Source organism: Cervus elaphus, chromosome 19 (assembly GCF_910594005.1).
Source record: "Cervus elaphus chromosome 19, mCerEla1.1, whole genome shotgun sequence".
Lineage (NCBI taxonomy): Eukaryota > Metazoa > Chordata > Mammalia > Artiodactyla > Cervidae > Cervus > Cervus elaphus.
Window position 1 is genome coordinate 40,153,754 of NC_057833.1, and position 18,891 is coordinate 40,172,644.

The 18,891-nt window shown below is 39.4% G+C and overlaps 1 protein-coding gene across 11 annotated transcripts in view; it reads left to right on the forward strand.

Moving 5' to 3' along the window:
• Positions 1–18,891, forward strand: part of LOC122675400 (LIM domain containing preferred translocation partner in lipoma) — a 713,437-nt gene that overhangs the window by 163,865 nt on the left and 530,681 nt on the right. For all 11 annotated transcript variants that reach the window (XM_043874070.1, XM_043874067.1, XM_043874069.1 and 8 more), the window contains one exon: positions 11,152–11,215. The gene's annotated coding sequence lies outside the window, so the exon portion shown is untranslated. The remainder of the gene's footprint in view (positions 1–11,151; positions 11,216–18,891) is intronic.

Here is an 18,891-nt window from a genome sequence, read left to right on the forward strand (position 1 = left end):
GTACACACAGTGAAAAAGGTTCAAAACATAATAATGAACTTTCAGTCCCTTGGAAGGGTCTGGAGGACCTTTACTTTAGGGGTTTAACTCCTAAGTATATGGATCACACACTGAGAGCCACTGATCTAATCCAGTCTTTGCATTTCATGAGAAAGAGGAGCTGGAAAAGACCAACCCAAGACAGCCCCATCAGTTAGTGATGGAACAGGGACAAGAACTCAGTACATTCCTCCTTTTTCTTTTGATTTCCTGTTTCAGTTTCAGAAATTTCAAGGTAGATGTTTGTGAAGTTCTTTTGTGAATATAATGATACCAAAATATATAATTATTGAACATATTTAGGAAGATTTCTGTTATTTTTTGCATGTTAAACCCTTTGCATATTTTCCCTACTCTGTACTCACCACTCTCTCTTCTGCTTTTCAATATTTCAGTAGTCACCACCACTGCCTCTGTAATCAGAACATGCTTTGTCTTTGCCAAATGGAGAGGAGGTGAGGGAGCAGTTGGTTGCTTATTCATTTTCTGGTTTAGAATTCCAGTTTGTGGGGAAAATAGAATCAGTGAGTTTGTGCTGAAGCAGCCATTTCTTTCTTCACCTAGATTATTAGTTAAAAGTCATAGGAAAGGAAATTGTACAAACAACCATTATCTTTCATATCACAACAAGTCATCTCTCTGGCCAACCAAACTCAACCTTCAATTATCTATTAAAGTTTCTCTCTCTCCCTGCAGGAGGGACATTGTCCAACAAAAATCACTCTTAATTTTGCTTTTGCTTATGTTAATATTTTATGTGATCTGTTTTCTTCCATAAAAATTGGTCAGGTTTTGAAATTGTCATGATGGATGCTAAGAGACGCAGTAGAACCAGACCTAGATATTGAATTTTCACTTTAATATCTTCCTCTCCAGTTTTACAATAGTTTTGAGGGATGTTGGGGTTTGAAATCAGTTGCAGTGTATAAAAATGAGTAAATTTGGCAAACTATAAAAGGAGGTTTGCAGACTCTCAAATGTATTGTTCTCTCATCTTCAAATTAGTTGGATATTCTTTTGCAATATGCCATTTTTTTCCTACTTCTCATTCAATGATCATTTTCCCTCACCTGTGAACTCTGTGAACTAAACTTTGTCTTCTAACCTTCTGATTCTTCCCTCGTGATTCTCATTACCCCAAAGGCTGACCAAACTTGGTCTCTTGTCACCCCTGGTGGTCCTAGTGGTAAAGAATGCATCTGCAATGCGGGAAACCTGGGTTCAGTCCCTGGGTTGGGAAGATATTGCTGGATGTGGCAACCCACACCAGTATTCTTTCCTGGAGAATCCCATGGACAGAGGAGCCTGGAGGGCTACAGTTCATAGAGTCACAAAGAGTTGGACCTGACCGAAGGAACTTAGTATACCTACACCTGTTTATCAGCTCTTCCCTAAACCAAGGGCTTTGGTAACTGTTTTTTCTTTCTGCAAAACTCATGTTTCCTGTCTGTAGTTACCTGAAAACCATTGAGTCTTTTCTGTTTCTTTTTGAGAACTTCTAGTTATGGTTTTTCCTAGCCATATATTAGGCTCAAAAATTGCCTAGCAACAGTTCTTACTCTTTACAATGTTTCGTGCTTCCTTTTTGGAACCTCTGGAGCTTGGGTCTGTCCTGCAGTTAGTGCATCATAGGAGCTTCATGGATGTATGAATGGATGTTATTTTTATCCAGAGATCTTTTCTTCAAAGGGCATTCTCCAGATTTTTATCTGGTGATCTGAACTGTTGCTTATCTTTCAGCTAAGTCTCTGAAACCCAGAGCTGCACTGGCCTGTCTTCTAATGCTGACTCCCTCGCATTAGGATGTCATGCATGCCTTTCCTAGCAGATGGCCACTTAGCCTCTACTTGAACACTTCTAATTCTTTGTGAGGCGATTGGTTCTACTACTGGACAGCTTATGTTTAACGATCTCCTTTGCATTGTTCTGAAATTGAATTTACATGGTTTCAACCCTAATAGTTCTAGCATTGCAGATTTTTCAAAAGTATCATATAATTTATACAGGACACATACTTAGATACCCGAAGATAGCTTTTTATTCCCCATCCATCTTTGTTCCTCCTTCAGTCTTTTTCTTACTGCTTGTATCTTGGTCTCTAAAAAGGTTTGGATGCTCAAATTCTTTATTCCTTCCCTATTTCATATTACTTTCTAGATTTCAATCATGTAGTCTAATTCTAAGAGTCTTTTTTAAACCCACTTTTTTTCTTTGTTATTATACTGAGAACAGTGTGTTTGGGACCCTAAAAGCTGGGATATGAATTCTAGTACCATAACTTATTTGGTGTGTGAACTTCATCAGTTACTTACTCCTTCTAAGCATTCCTTTACTCAGATGCAAAATGGATCTATAATGATTTCTAAGAAAATTTTTAAGGATTAAGATATGTGAAGTGTTTAGCTTAGTTATTGAAACAAAGCATGTTTAATAGATATTTCTTTTAAGTTGATCAATGTTAAAAAAGGCTTCCCTTGTGACTCAGCTGGTAAACAGTCCATCTGCAATGTGGGAGACCTGGGTTCTATCTATGGGTTGGGAAGAGCCCCTGGAGAAGGGAATGCCTACCCACTCCAGTATTCTGGCCTGGAGAATTACATGGACTGTATAGTCCATGGAGTTACAAAGAGTTGGACACGACTAAGTAACTTTCACTTCCCTTTTTTTGTTGAGTTAGAGTTGATTTACAGTGTTGTGTTAGTTTCAGATGTGTGTTTATATACTTATATATATATATATGTATATGTGTATACATGCATATCTCAACTCTTTTGTCTTTGATATTTTTTCCCCTACATATGACTTTTTTTTCTTTTTTAGAAATCATTATTTCAAGAATCTCTCCTTCTATAGTCTATGGAAACTTGAATAGATTTTGTATCCTACTATCGTGTGACTATTGTATAAGTCTTAATTATATTGAGTTGGTTCATAGTGCTTTTCAGGTCTACTATATCCTTCTCAACATATCTACTATATCTACTTCTCAGTTCAGTTTAGTTCAGTCACTCAGTCGTGTCCGAATCTTTGTGACCCCATGAACCACAGCACGCCAGGCCTCCTTGTCCATCACCAACTCCTGGAGTCCACCCAAACCCATGTCCATCGAGTTGGTGATGCCATCCAACCATCTCATCCTCTGTCATCCCCTTCTCCTCCTGCCCTAAATCTTTCCCAGCATCAGGGTCTTTTCAAATGAGTCAGCTCTTCGCATTAGGTGGCCAAAGTATTGGCGTTTCAGCTTCAACATCAGTCCTTCCAATGAATATTCAGGACTGATTTCCTTTAGGATGGACTGGATGGATCTCACTGCTGTCCAAGGGACTCTCAAGAGTCTTCTCCAACACCACAGTTCAAAAGCATCAATTCTTCGGTGCTCAGCTTTCTTCACAGTCCAACCCTCACATCCATACATGACCCTGGAAAAACCATAGCCTTGACTAGATGGACCTTTGTTTGCAAAGTAATGTCTCAGCTTTTTAATATGCTGTCTAGGTTGGTCATAACTTCACTTCCAAGGAGTAAGTGTCTTTTAATTTCATGGCTGCAGTCACCATCTGCAGTGATTTTGGAGCCCCCCAAAATAAAGCCAGCCACTGTTTCCACTGTTTTCCCATTATGCCATGAAGTGATGGGACCAGATGCCATGATCTTAGTTTTCTGAATGTTGAGCTTTAAGCCAACTCTTTCACTCTCCTCTTTCACTTTCATCAAGAGGCTCTTTAATTCTTCTTCACTTTCTGCCATAAGGGTGGTGTTATCTGCATATCTGAGGTTATTGATACTTCTCCCGGCAATCTTGATTCCAGCTTGTGCTTCCTCTCACCCAGCATTTCTCATGATGTACTCTGCATAAAAGTTAAATAAGCAGGGTGACAACATACAGCCTTGACGTACTCTTTTTCCTATTTGGAACTAGTCTGTTGTTCCATGTCCAGTTCTAACTGTTGCTTCTTGACCTGCATACAGGTTTTTCAAGAGGTAGGTCAGGTGGTCTGGTATTCCCATCTCTTTCAGAATATTCCACAGTTCATTGTGATCCACACAGTCAAAGGCTTTGGCATAGTCAATAAGGCAGAAATAGACGTTTTTCTGGAACTCCCTTGCTTTTTCGATGGTCCACAGGATGTTGGCAATTTGATCTCTGGTTCCTCTGCCTTTTCTAAAACCAGCTTGAACATCTGGAAGTTCATGGTTCACGTATTGCTGAAGCCTGACTTGGAGAGTTTTGAGCATTACTTTACTAGTGTGTGAGATGAGTACAATTGTATGGTAGTTTGAGCATTCTTTGGCATTGCCTTTCTTTGGGGTTGGAATGAAAACTGACCTTTTCCAGTCCTGTGGCCACTGCTGAGTTTTCCAAATTTGCTGGCATATTGAGTGCAGCACTTTCACAGCGTCATCTTTCAGGATTTGAAATAGCTCAACTGGTGTTCCATCACCTCCACTAGCTTTGTTTGTGGTGATGCTTTCTAAGGCCAACTTGATTTCACATTCCAGGATGTCTGGCTTTAGGTGGGTGTTCACACCATTGTGATTATCTGGGTTGTGAAGATCTTTTTTGTACAGTTCTTCTGTGTATTCTTGCCACCTCTTCTTAATATCTTCTGCTTCTGTTAGGTCCCTACCATTTCTGTCCTTTATTGTGCCCATCCTTGCATGAAATGTTCCCTTGGTGTCTCTAATTTTCTTAAGGAGATCTCTAGTCTTTCCCATTCCATTGTTTTCCTCTATTTCTTTGCATTGATCGCTGAGGAAGGCTTTCTTATCTCTCCTTGCAATTCTTTGGAACTCTGCATTCAAATGGGTATATCTTTCCTCTTCTCCTTTGCTTTTTGCTTCCCTTCTTTTCACAGCTATTTGTAAGTCCTCCTCAGACAGCCATTTTGCTTTTCTGAATTTCTTTTTCCTGGGGATGGTCTTGATTCCTGTCTCCTGTACAGTGTCACAAACCTCCATCCATAGTTCATCGGGCACTCTATCAGATCTCAGTATATTCATTCTATTAATTTTTGAGAGCTTGATATTGAAACTCCAACTAAAAATCTTAATTAATCTACCTAAAAATAATTATAATATATAGTGGTACTATATGCAACCTTGTTCTGTATTTTCCAAGTCTCCTGTAAATGTGTTATCATATTTTCATAATTAAAAAAAATGCTTTTACAGTAAAAAATAGGATCTCTCCTTCCCCACTCTCTTTCTTTCTCTATTTTCCCCTGTTTGGATTTTATTTATACTTATAATCTTAAAAAGAAGTCCCATTATCTCTAGATTTGTTTCCTCTGTGTTTTTCATTTGGTATCACTTAGCATGGTTTTCTTGACAATCATTGTTTTTCTCTACAATAATTTTCTCAGCTCCTGCCTGCATTTATTCATATCTTCATATCTTCAGCCTTTATTATTCTTACTGTGAAAAACATTTCTTCACCCCTGTCCTGGGTTAATGATGCCTGGGCATTGCAGGTTACTTAACTTTTCACTGAACCACTCACTTAGTAGCTTCTAGAATCATTTAGTTGCACAATATACTTTTTTATTACATTAACTGTTCAATTAATTTAAATTCACCCAACACTTACTAACCTCTTGTTATGTGGCATATTGACTTAATGCTATGAGTTACATAAAACACTTTTATCATTTGTTCATGCAGTCATTCAGTAAACATTTTCTTTAGTACTTACTAAGGATCAGATTCTGGATTTGGGATTTGGTTTCAAGAAACTGAGTTAGACAGAGTTTTTTCTTCAAGACACACAACGGAGGAAAAGTTATAAAACAGTGTGGTAGTTTTGTTGTTGTTTAGCTGCTCAGTCATGTCCCATTCTTGCGATTCCACAGACTATAACCCATCAGGCTCCTCTGTCCACGAGATTTCACAGCAAGAATACTGGAGTTGGTTGCCATTTTTTTTTTTTCCCCAGGGGGTCTCCGCAGCCCAAGGATAGAACTTGCATCTCCTGCTTGGTAGGCGGCTTGTTTACTGCCGAGCCACCTGGGAAGCCCCGGTGTCAGTTTTAGAAATCTAGATATGAAACTAGGCATTATGGTTGTCTTTACAAAGCCTGCTTCATCAAACAATTTTGGGTCAGGAAAAGCTTTATAGCAAGAGAGACACTTAAAGGCTTGGTAAGAGCTTAGAGTCCACTGGAAATATAAGACCCATACTAGGGTTTCATTATGTTTGGTTATAAAGCCAGCTTTTAAGTTCTGTGTGTTATCATTGGCTTCTCCACCCCTGCTTCCCAGAATTGCATACATGCAAAATTTGCCCGTTTTTTTTTTTCTTTCCCCTGTTTAGTTTAGGGGCCTTAGAACCAGTGTTTGGGACCTAATTGCTGCATGAATGCATATTTCTATATTCCAAAGTAGGAATAATGACATAAATACATAAAAATAATCTCATGATGGTAGGACACTTTACAAAGTGTTTTTCTATCCATTTACTTCTTAAAGAACGGCTTGTGGGTTTCCTCAGTGAGTATCTTAACCACTGTTACTGGTAGATATTAGAGAAGAATTAGCACTGAATAATTATGTGTGGAGGATTTGCAAAGAATTTTTTCTCTCATTATTTCAAAGTGATTATGCTGTATTGTCTGATTTTATTTAGATCACAAACCAGCTTTCCCCATTACCAGGTATCTAGGAAAGAGTCTCTTTTTCACTCTGAGGCTAAGCTTTGTCACTTTCCAAATGGAGATGTTGCAGCTATTACTATTTCACCTCATTGGATTAGGTGAAGAATAAAATCATTAATTCATGTGAAAGAATAATGTATATATCTGGTCACAACTGAAAACACAATAAATGTACTTTTTGAGTGACCAGATTGTCAACTACTTTGTCAAGGTCAAGTCACCTTAAGTAATTAATTTTCACTTGTTTCTTAAACTTTCTGAGGCAGCCGCATGTCTTGTGTGCTCAATTGTTTAATCTTGTCCGACTGTTTGCCACCCCATGGACTTCTCTGTCCATGGGATTATCCTGGCAAGAGTACTGGTGTGGGTTGCCATTTCCTCCTCTAAGCTACACGTCTTCCTTCCGTCCGTTTACCCAGTAGTGACTGCTGCCAAGTGCTGTATGTTCAATAAACACTTGTTGATTGGATTTTTTAAAGTACTGGTCTGAAGTCCAGAGCTGGAAATTTGTGAGCTACTTACATTTTTGCTTTGGATTCCTAAAGCCTCTGATTTAATTTCTAGATTATAAGTTCCATTGATAGAACCCTTATAAATATCACATGAAGAAGATGAGCATTACCTTTAGGCCACAGCAATTTACTTTTTAAAAATCTGATTAATTTCAACACAATCAGCCAGGATGTCAGAAGATCTCAGTGTTTTTGATAGACGCTGACAGCTGAGGAAATTAAAATCAGGGAGGGAAGCAATTAAATACTGGCAAACATTACTTTAATGAGACAACCAAATCGTTCATAAGCCACGGAGTATGTTGTATTCTTGATAAGTGTCTTAGGGTATCATTTAAAAATGTTCTTCATGTGGGATTTGATGTTGGGAGTGGAGGACATTCCATGTTTGTCATTTAATACCTTTGGCCTGATCTCACTTTTCGATCACTTTTGGGATCAGATTTCCCAATAATCATGTTTAAGATTACGATGTTGTTTAATTTACAAATTATCGTCTCACCACCACTTTTATCAATTCATAAAACTTACCCAAATACACAAAGTCTAGACAAAATAATGTTTGGCTTTTTCACAGTGGTTTAGGGATAGCCATGGTCAAGATTCATGGAAAGAGAAGCAGAAAAATGTATATCTCATAGAACTTTTAATTGAAAAGATTTGGAAATTGTAGCACTAAAACCGGAACCAAGATCCTCAGTCCCTAGTCTACTGTTCTTTTTAAGATAGCACCCCTTTTTCAGAATAAACGTCTGGCATTACAGGACTGAAGACTTACTTCAGTTTATTCACTTAGAGCGTTTTTACAAGGCTCCGTCGACCGCTCGTTTGCACTACAGCACTTGTGAAGTATCACATATTAAGGGGCGTCTATACATTGGCCTCAGCTTCCCTGGTGGCTCAGCGGTAAAGAATCTGCCTGCAATGCAGGAGCTATAGGAAGCATGGGTTCGATCCCTGGGTCGGGAAGATCCCCTGGAGGAGGAAATGGCAACCCACTCCAGTATTCTTGCCTGGAGAATCCCATGGACAGAGGAGCCTGGTGGGCTACAGTCCATAGGGTCACAAAGAGTTGGACACAACTGATGTGGCTTAGTATATATACATTGGCCTTAGTGATTCTCATGCCAGTTGATTGGAATTTTTCTTCATAATGTCAAGATCACCAGCTAGAGTTATGTTGTCTAAAATTGTCCAGGGGTGGAGTGGTCGATCCAGAGAGGCTACCATGGTTGTTGGAAAAATCTATTTATATCTCTTCTCTCTTCATTTCTCCTGACCTCCCATTCCTCTCTTCTTTTTGCCTTATTCTTCATCAGTTTTCTTTCCATTCACTCTATTTTTCCCCCCTTTGGCTCCATTGTTCTCTCCAGTTTCTCCCCTAATTACAGTAGAAATGATCAATTATTTTATACTAGTCCCAGCTCTAGGTTTGTTGGTTCTTGTTTTGCTTTGATCCTAATTAATGTGTTAAAGTTTTTTTTAAGTTAGAGGTTGATCATACAAGTTTTTTGTTCTGTTTTGTTTGAAATTGCTTCTGGAAATGAGAAGGGTTTTCTTGAGAGTGATGGGATGGGTGATTTGGCAAAGGATGCAAACCCTCCAGGTTTTGGGTCAGCAGTCATAAAATCCACAGAGGCAGCCAAGGATAACTGACTTCACTACTAAGATGCTAGAGTTGGATTTGTCAATTGTCCCAGATGTCTTTATGGGTCTAGGGGAGAACTCCACTGCATCAGAAAATACTCAAGTTCCTGAGGGCACGTGCCACTCAAACTGTGTGAGAAGAGGATGGTGAACTTCTTAGCTAGAAGGTTTCCGCTCTTCTACAGTGTGAGATGAAACTTACTGATGCAGACCCCTTTACGAAAATTCAGTGGTACAGGCTTGTATTGTTTCTGTGGCTTGTGTTTCGATAGCTTGCGCAAGGATGTCACATCTCTGAAACTTCACCGGGGAGAGCTGAGAAAGTGTTGATGGTAACCCTGCATCGAACACTCCTATGCCTCAGCTTAGTAATGTGTCACTTTCTGGTTAGACCACAGATGTGAAGTCTCTCTCCTTTCACTTGCTAGTGAAGCAGGACTCAGCACAGGACTCAGTACGAAATGTGCTTTGGCCCCTTGACAGTAGACTTCTACTGGTTATATGCTCACTTTACCTTTCCTTCCAAATAGAGTGTTCCTAATTGGGAGGCTGCATCATGTAGTGGAAGGGTCCTTACTCCTTTGGGGATCAAGATACAAGGTTAAACTTTTATATGTTTCATATTAACCATGTGATGTTTGAAGTTTGGCTTCCTGATCAGTAAAATTGGGGTAATACAGTTTCACTGGGGTTATGTCAAGGATGATTTGAGATAACATGATCATGAAATATTTTTCAAACTATAAACTATAGTATTACAGATGATTAATATTTTGATTTTGGTAGCATATGGCAAGAATTTCTTGCAGAATATCATATCAACCATGCTGTATTCATAATCATCTGATTTAAGCTCCTATATTAAAATGGGATATAACAGTAAAACTTCTGAGAGATCTTTCAGTTCAGTTCAGTTCAGTTCAGTTCAGTCACTCAGTCGTGTCTGACTCCTTGTGACTCCATGAATCGCAGCACGCCAGGCCTCCCTGTCCATCACAAACTCCCGGAGTTTGCTCAAACTCATGCCCATCGAGTCGGTGATGCCATCCAGCCATCTCATCCTCTGTTGGCCCCTTCTCCTCCTGCCCCCAATCCCTCCCAGCATCAGGGCCTTTTCCAACGAGTCAACTCTTCGCTTGAGGTGGCCAAAGTCTTTACTTCTCAACAAATCTATCCCTGTGTTAAAACTGACCCCTTGTTCTTGCAGTCCTGTTGGAAGCTCCATCTCTCTGAACCTAAAGCATGATACAGGCACAAGCTTTAGACTGACCTGTGATAAATCTGCAGGCTTTCCCCTAAAGCAGTTTCTTTTGCTTTTTGGGTTGAGGGGATACATGATTCTTCAGTTTTTAGGCTTTGTCACGTGGAACAAAAGTTCTTTGTGATGCTGGTAGGTGAAGTCATGTAGATTAACACAGATAAATACTGTGGTATTTTAAAACCAGAGACATGAATCAAAGAAATACCCAACCCAGAGATACCCTCTATCCTTGTGTGCTTAGAACATTATTCTTTGATCATATAAGCATGTGCTCATAGGAAGAAATTTTTTTATACCATTTTGTTGACCACGCCATCAATGCTTATAGATATGAAATAATGGAGGAAAATCTTCCCCCCAAAAGTTTAACTCATCTTTGTCTATGAAGTAGGTATTATATGTCTCATTTACACATAAGGAAATTTACACTTGGGGTTTAAGTAACTTGCCTAAGGCCATTGGTAAGGGGCAGACAGGTCTGACTGGCTCTAAATCCTGTGTGTTTTCCCCATTTCCTCATGTCAATCAAATAACTGGTTTTATCTCATTATTTCCTTCTCCACTAAGTCTGGTGGATCAAGTCAATGAGTTGTCTGTCCTCATGTTTTCCCAGCCTAATATTCTGGATGTAAAGGAAAGGCCGCTGGCTGAATAGGCAGCGCTCAGAGGGTCCAAACTCTCGTCTTGCCATGTATTGTACTGTGCAGTCCTGGGCAAGTTACCTACCTTTTTTGAGCTTCAGTTTTCGCATCTGTAAAATGAGGAAAATAATACCCATTCACATTTGTGAATTTAACCCTGAGAGAGATGTTAGTTCCTTTCTTATCCTCCTTGTCCTCTGTGAGCTTTTGTTTCCTCACTATAAAGTGGTAGAATAATCTCTTCCTGCTTCTTTAGCAGGTTGACATGGACTGAAATGAGATAATGAATGTGAAAGTGTTTTGTGAAACCAGAAACTGCTGTATAGATAGAAGAGTTTATGATTATTAATGAATACATAGAGTTTGCAAACTAAGACTAACTTTTCCCTGTTTTGTTTACAGACACTACCGTTACAGTTTGCTGACCCTTGTGTCCACTGATCATTCCAAGAACGAGCTGTCCAAGGTAAGAGAGGCTTGGTGTCATCACATTTATGAAGTGCTAATAGGCATCTTAACCAATAGAGTTTAAGGTAGATTTCACTCCCAACAGAAGAAATACGAAGGTATTCCAGGAACACCAAAACCTGAAAAATGGCCAAGGCAGTGAACTGCTTCCCCTTTTATGTTTCCTTCTTTTGATTTCCTTTTTAATTCCAGCTTTTTAAAGCTTCCTACCTGAAGCAGAGAAGTATTTTGGTAACATGGAAGTATTAAAGTGTCTATAGTATGCCATGTCCAAGGATGTTCTTATCTAGTGTCTTCTTATATCCCCAGCTAGTATGTTATGTAGCAGGAGGGCTTTCTCTAGTTTCCTGGTCATTGATGGGGTGCATTTTTCACTACACTATGCTGCACTGTTACCTGGCTCTGAAGGAGTCAAACTACTAGACGGGTCTGTCACTGCCTCTTACCTGCTCCCAAAACATCTTTAAAGCACATAATCGAAGGCTATCACAACAACAAAATCCTTAAAAATACAGGAAATGAGTTAGCTTTTTGAAACCCAGAACCTATAGTACCTGCATTCCACTCTCTTGGGGAACCAGTGTAAATGAATTATAACTTTGGCAGAAGATTTCATTCTTCTTGAGTTTGTCAAGAAAATGGAGACCAGTTTAAAATAAAAAGAAGAAAGCATAAAATTTGTTTTATGTGTTTAAGAAAGCATAAAAAGTTTTAAAATTTTCAAGATGTGTGTTTTCTTCTGCAGATAACCAGTTGATAATCTGTACTTCCCAGCTAACTCTGCTGTGTTCCCTGTAATCTCCTGGAAGTCTTAGCCAAAAAGAGGCGAAGTAGTCGCTATGGTGCTCCTAACTGCAGGTCCTATAGGATAGAACCTTTGTGGAAGATTTGATATCAGTATTTAAAGTTCTGTAAACATTTCTTCTGATGAATATTTTTATTATCTCTTTGGTATTTTCTTTACATGATTTTGAACGTACTTTTTTTTTCCTGAGTTTGTTAGAGTCCAGTTGATTTACAATGTTCTGTTAATTTCAAGTGTACAGCCAAGTGAATAAATTATACATACACATATATCTATTCTTTTTTAGATTCTCTTACTATATAGGCCATTGCAGAGTGCTGAGTAGAATTCTCTGTGCTACACAGTAGGTCCTTATTAGTTATCTATTTTATATATAATAATTTAAACATAATTTTAATTACACAGGGCTTTGAACAAATTGAGGTTTGTTGGTACTGCCTCATATTTGCAGGAGTTGCAGTTTAGAAATGAGTGAAAATTTTGGTGTCACATTAATATGGTTTTCAAAGCTAACACTCACCATATACATCAAATAAGAAGAGATCATGGATGAGCAAGGCCAGTGAGGGAACGTATAGACTGTGAAACTCTTCTATGAGCAGATCAGACCTATATGCCCTATGTGGTGTTTAGATTTTATACTAGTTTCTACAAGAAGAGTTACTAAAAAAAATAAGATGGTAGCCAAAAATATAGGAATGGCTCCTGCTCATCTTTTTGTTTCTCTCTAGTCCATAAAATGCCCCTGCAAAAATATCCTTTCTTATGTACTTCATGTATTTTCAGGGATAACACATCAGAAAAGAATGTACTGTAGACAGGTGATAGCATAATTTTTGATAGCTCTGTTAGGCAGAGATCTATTTGTTCATTTAGAAGCTACAGTTTTTATGTTAACTTTCCTCCAAATGCAAATTGTTAAATATTAATAAAATACTTTTTGAAAAGTGGTTAACTATGCCCCTGCTTCCCCACTGAAACCCATTTGAATGTACAAAGAAGAGTTTAAGCAAGGCTGGAAAGGTTATGAAAAATTGCTCTTGAGAAAAGAATTTCATATATATCTATCTATCATCTATGTATTATCTATCATCTATCTATTATCAGTCATCTGTTATCTATCTATCTATTCATCTATCTTTTTAAATTATTTAAGTGGATTTGGTGAGGAAAGAAGGATATTCTCAAATAGCCTTTGGATGATAGAAAAGTAAATATTCTGAGAGCATACTACAGAAATTTAAAATAATCTTATGGTAATAATTGATGTCAGTGTCAGTAATGAAGAAAGAATAACAGTTTAAATAAATAATTAGGCTTGACGGTAGCTGTGTCAACAGGTACCCACTTAATGAGTGTGTTCATTGTTTTTCTCGGCTTTCAACGTTGATCCACTGACTGCGGTGTGTTCCCTGTCCCACTTCCAAACCAAATCTATTTAAAGCTGTACTTCATGGAATCTGAAACTGTATACCCTGTTTACTATTTAGAGCTGATACCCAATGTTCTTTAACAGGGAAGATCTTACTTGAGTAAGAACAAGCTTCTGGCCTTTGGTAGACTGTTGATTATCCTTGTTTTCCATGGGATGATTCATTAGCGAGGATGAATAATGCCCAATTAATTCTCACAGACTTGTCTCTATTGCTAGAGTGAATTGGTTATTATAGTTTGATGGAAACAGTTTTAGTCTGCCTTAAATCAAATAAATCAGCTATTGTTATTTGAGGTGGAGTTAGAGACAGTAGTTATAAGTGAAATTATGTTCTTAGTTACCTGAATAGAATCTCATTGTTTGCAGGAGTGAAGTAATGCATTATGGGTTATGTTCTATGAACCAGGAGTCATGAGAATCTATTTCTGCTCCCAACTCTGATTGTGTCACCTTGGGCAGGTCATTTTCCCTCTTTGGGGTCTATTTCAGCATCTGACAATAGATAGAGTTAGACCAGTTGGTCATGGTGTTATTTCTAGTCAAATGTCCTAATGTTAATTGCTATGATTTTATTTCTTGGTCAGCTCTTTATTCCTTCTGCTGCTACTTTTCCAAAGTCATAGAGAGTCTAGTGTGAAAATTGTTGTTTTTTTTTAGCTTTTAATTCTACATACCTGAAAGGCAGTTTATGATTTGAATTTTAGATTGGACTGTGATTGAACATTTATGCATTGGTTGTGTCTACCCTAGCAACATTCATTTTCTAGTTAGAAATCAAAAAAGTACATTTTCCTCTATGTTTTTCTGCTCCATAATCTCAGTCTCAGTTTTAGAGGCTCTGGTAAACTTCTCAACTAGCCGTATAAAGAGGTTCCTCTTCAGTTGTTTGACTTTTCTGGGATTGAGTCAGTGACCTATAAGGAGAGGTCAGAATATCAAAGACAGAGGGGGCATTGAGAACCAATCTAGACAGAATTTTACAGATGAATTTATTTGCAAAGAAGAAATAGAGACACAGATGTAGAGAACAGACATACAGATACCATGTGGGGGAGATGGGGTGGGATGAATTGGGAGGTTAGGATTGACGTATATACACTACCATGTATAAAATAGATTATAATGAGAACCTATTGTTCAGCACAGGCAGCTCTACTCATTGCTCTAAGTGAGAAGGATATCTACAAAAGAGGGGCTGTGTGTATAAGTAGAACTGATTTGCTTCACTGTGCAACAGAAAGTAACACAACATTGTAAAGCAACTATACTCCAATAATAAAAATAAAAAAAGAACCAATTTAGCCAAATCCTTTCATTTCAGAGATGGAGATTTTGGGCTCAGGGAGGGAATCTGATTTGTCTAAGGTATTAGTGGCAGATCCTAGAATTCTTTCTTCTGACTCCTTCGTTGCTGTTTTAGGAGAGGAATATGTGAAATGTCCTTTCTCTTCCCAACATTTAAAAGGACATTATCTTTCAGGCAAAGCCAATCACATTGCCAACTCAGGGATATGAGATGCTTTTGTTCGTTCTTTGAAGCACGGGATAGAGGATTCTGGCTGCCTCTGCTCTCTATGCTTGTTCGGAGTCTGTGGTTCCCTTGCAGTTCTTCTTGACCCTGACATCACCACTATTTCCTCCTGTCCTTTTCTAATCCAGTGAATTATAGGAAGCTAAGGATGAGTTCCTAACTGGCTGTGTACTGTGCATAGTTGGGAACATTAATAAAGAGAAGACAGATGCAGGATGAATACGCAGGAGGACAGGAGAGTAATAGCCAACACAGTGAAATCTAGTTCAAGGCCTGCGGTTCCCAGTTGCTGTGCTACATAAGATTAATAGCAACATCTCTCATCCTTTCAGATCTTCTTTCTGCCTTGTTCTTGTGGGACTGGGCTGGGACTGAGGAGCAGCTGGAATGATCTTTGCCAAAACCAAACTAATGTTTTCATGAGATTTCCAGGTCCAGAGAAGACAGCAATAATTATCCATCAGCTGGAAGATAACTTGGAGGCAACTGGGTCTAAACACTTACCTTGTACTTCATAATACTGATGTACAGAGTGTGGAAATCATTTTACTGGGTCTGAGGTTCAAATCCTGGCTTTACCTCATTGGCTGTGACTTTGGTGAAGGCATGATGTTCCTTCCTCTGAACCTCAGTTTCTCCATCTATGAGATGGGAAGAGGAGCAGGAGGATGAAATAGAGGATGTCAAAGGCTCCCAGAATCTTGATCCTGAGTCTCTGACTTGCCTAAGGTCCTGTAGCAAGATTTTAGCCGAGCTGAGTCTTAGATCCAGAGCTCCTTTCTCTGGTTTGGCGTGCTCATCATGAATACTTCCACCGCCCATACTTTCTAAACCACATGCTTGTATCTTTCAGCCTTGTTTTATTAAGTAAACTTTTTCTCTCTCCATTGGCAGATCCCTCTGTCAAGGGACTTGTCTAAGGCAGTCATTATTAATTTGTGTGTGTGTATTTAGTGGTAAGGGAGAGGATTATGGAACATTTGGGATCTCTGTAATAGTTAGAAAATACACATCTGTATAGAATGTTGTCTACAATTTCATGAGGTTTGTAAACTCTCTAAAGGCCATACCTAGGTTCTAGGTTAAACAAAAGATGGTTTTCAGTGTGGGAAGTCTGAGATGACATTTTGATAACACACATTTCCTTTGCTGTTGGATTTCTCCCACAATTCACCTATTGTTTTGCTCTGAGTGTCAGACTTATTTATGAGTGTGACTCTGGGCATTTGTATGTTTAAAACTGTTGAGTGATGTTTTAATATTCAAACTCTTACTCTGCTTGCTTTATTCATTTATTCACTCTATCACTCAAATGTACATTTAACCCAGAATCTGCTAATTGCTATCAGTTTTAATACATCATTTCACTGAATCTCATAAAATAAAAAAAATATTTTTCCCACTTTTCTTATGTGGAAACTGAGCCCAGAGAGGTTGAGTAATTTGCCCAATGTCATATAGCAAATGAATGCAAAGTCTGGAATCAAACCTAGATCTGCTTGAAAATATGTGACTGCATCTAGAGATAACAGGCTTCCCAGGTGGCGCTAGTGGTAAGGAACCTGCCTGCCTATGCAGGAGACATAAGAGATGTGGGTTCCATCCCTGGATTGGGAAGATCCCCTGGAGAAGGGCATGGCAACCTACTCAGTGTTCTTGCCTGGAGAATCCCATGGACAGAGAAGCCTAGCAGGCTAGGGTCCACAGGGTCGCAAAGAGTCAGACATGAGTGAAGTGACGTAGCATGCACGCACACAAGAGATAACAATGAATGTGAACAGGGACAATGAAACTATTCTATAAACTATAGAAATTCCTAGTAAAAAATAGTCAGTGGGTCCCTGAGGAGTAACAGTGAATATGTGCTGTGGGAGTTTAAAGAGGGACAAGCTCATATATCCTGAATCTTTTATATGATAATTCATTAATTACATGCTCTTCTGGTATCTTAAGGCAGGATAAGAAAAGTTGGGTGGTTGTCTAAATTGTATTATAAATAACTCATGTTTTCTCTTTTCTTGCATACTTCGATCAGGTTAGTGGTCTGAGAGTCTCCAGTTTTGTGAGTGCAGGAGGAGGTGGTGATTATAGAGTCATAGAGCCCTGATCGCACTGCAAGTTATCAATTGAATTGGAATTTCAATGCTTTGGGGAATCCGTTTGTTGTTTTCTCCCTGTTATATCGAGCGTGGGATTTTTACCAGAGATAGACTTCTGGCCGTGCACAGATCAGCACAAATGCAGATGTGAGCAGCGAGAATTTGGATCGTGCCAAGAGGTAATGACTGCCACATGTGTGAAGCTAATCTCAGTGCCTGGTGACCCACTGTGAGTCTGTGTGGGAGCCCTGAGAATGAAGGCTGGTGTTAGACATGAAGAGGCCCTGGAGGTTGTTAGAGGCAACACCTTCGGGTGGGAAGATGAGGCCCGGAGAAGGGGCAGCAGCGGGCTGATAGCAGCAGAGCGAGAACCAGACTTCATACCAGTGCTCTCCGGTAATAGCGCCTTAAATTTCCTGTCTTCCATTGGCTCATGCCCCCATTTGACACTGGATTGGGAATTTAGCGTTATTAACTCCATAACCTTGGAAGCATAACTTGATTTCTTTGGGTCTCAGTTTTGTTGTCTGTAAAATGAAAATCACACCCTATTGGCAGAACTGTCATGAGGATAAGTGAAATACCATGGTGCTGTATGCCACGCTGAGGTGTTACCTCATATATGCTTAACAGTCCTTAACATAGCCCAAGGAGATAGGCGTGCATGTGTGCTAGGTCGCTTCAGTCCTGTTGACTCCGTGTGACTCTGTGGACTGTAGCCCATCAGGCTCCTTTGTCCATGGGATTCTCCAGGCAAGAATACTGGAGTGGGGACGGGTACACGTATCCTATTCTTCTACAGATTCTACTTCCCAACTTCGTTTTGATACTTTTCAGATCATTGCTTCTCAGAATTTGGTCTGAAGACCAGGAATGTCAGCATCACCTGGGAGCTCCTTAGAGATGCTGACCCATTCCAGACCTCCCTCCTTATCAGAATCTGCATTTTAATAAGATTTCCTAGGTACTTCTAGGTTCATTAGAGTTTGCGCAGCAGTTTTTCCACTGGAGACCGATTCTGAGTCTGTTGGCCACAGGCCTCTGCTGACATTGACAGGGTTGGAACCAGTATTCCGGGGCATGCCTTCCCCATGCCTGGAGAGACAGGAGGGAGTCCTTGTCAAGCAGCTCCCTGGGAGTAGTGGAAGGCTGGGTTGCAGGAATCCAACAGGCTGTATCTTTTCAACGCCCTTCATTTCCCCAGAAGTAGTATTCACCAGGGGTCAAACTGGGATTGGATCCCAGGCTTTGGACTCCTAAAGTCTGTGTTCTTTTCATTACACCACCGTGCCTCAGTCAAGAGGAATGCCGGGCTGTGTGGACCATAACTCTTCATTCCCCATAGTGCCAGTATTTCCACACTGGCTGTTTTACTCTATTACTCAATTCCTAGAGGGGAGGAATTTAAAAAAAAAAAAAGAAAAGAAAAAAGCTTGAGTTGAAAGCCAGGATCCTGCAGCTTAATCAGTTATTTTCATTTTTTAATGAGGGAGACTATTGTGAAATAAGTAATTATTAATTACTCAAAACTAATGAAATATTTTAGTTTCCTTGCTAAAAAAGCATATGGAAGCTAAAAGAAAGCATATGGGTGTTTTTCGGGAAGCATGTTGGTGAATGGACGAATTCTGGCGGTGCCAGTATGCCTTTGCTGTCTGGCTGGGGCCATCCCTGCGTGCGCTGGCATCTGAGTCCTTGTGTGTTTGGAGGGATTATTTAAAATTCCCATCTGATGTGTGCCTTGGGTTGCCTCTGGAGTTACACAGCTCTGCCTCATAAATCTTTCTGCCGTGTTTTCACTCTG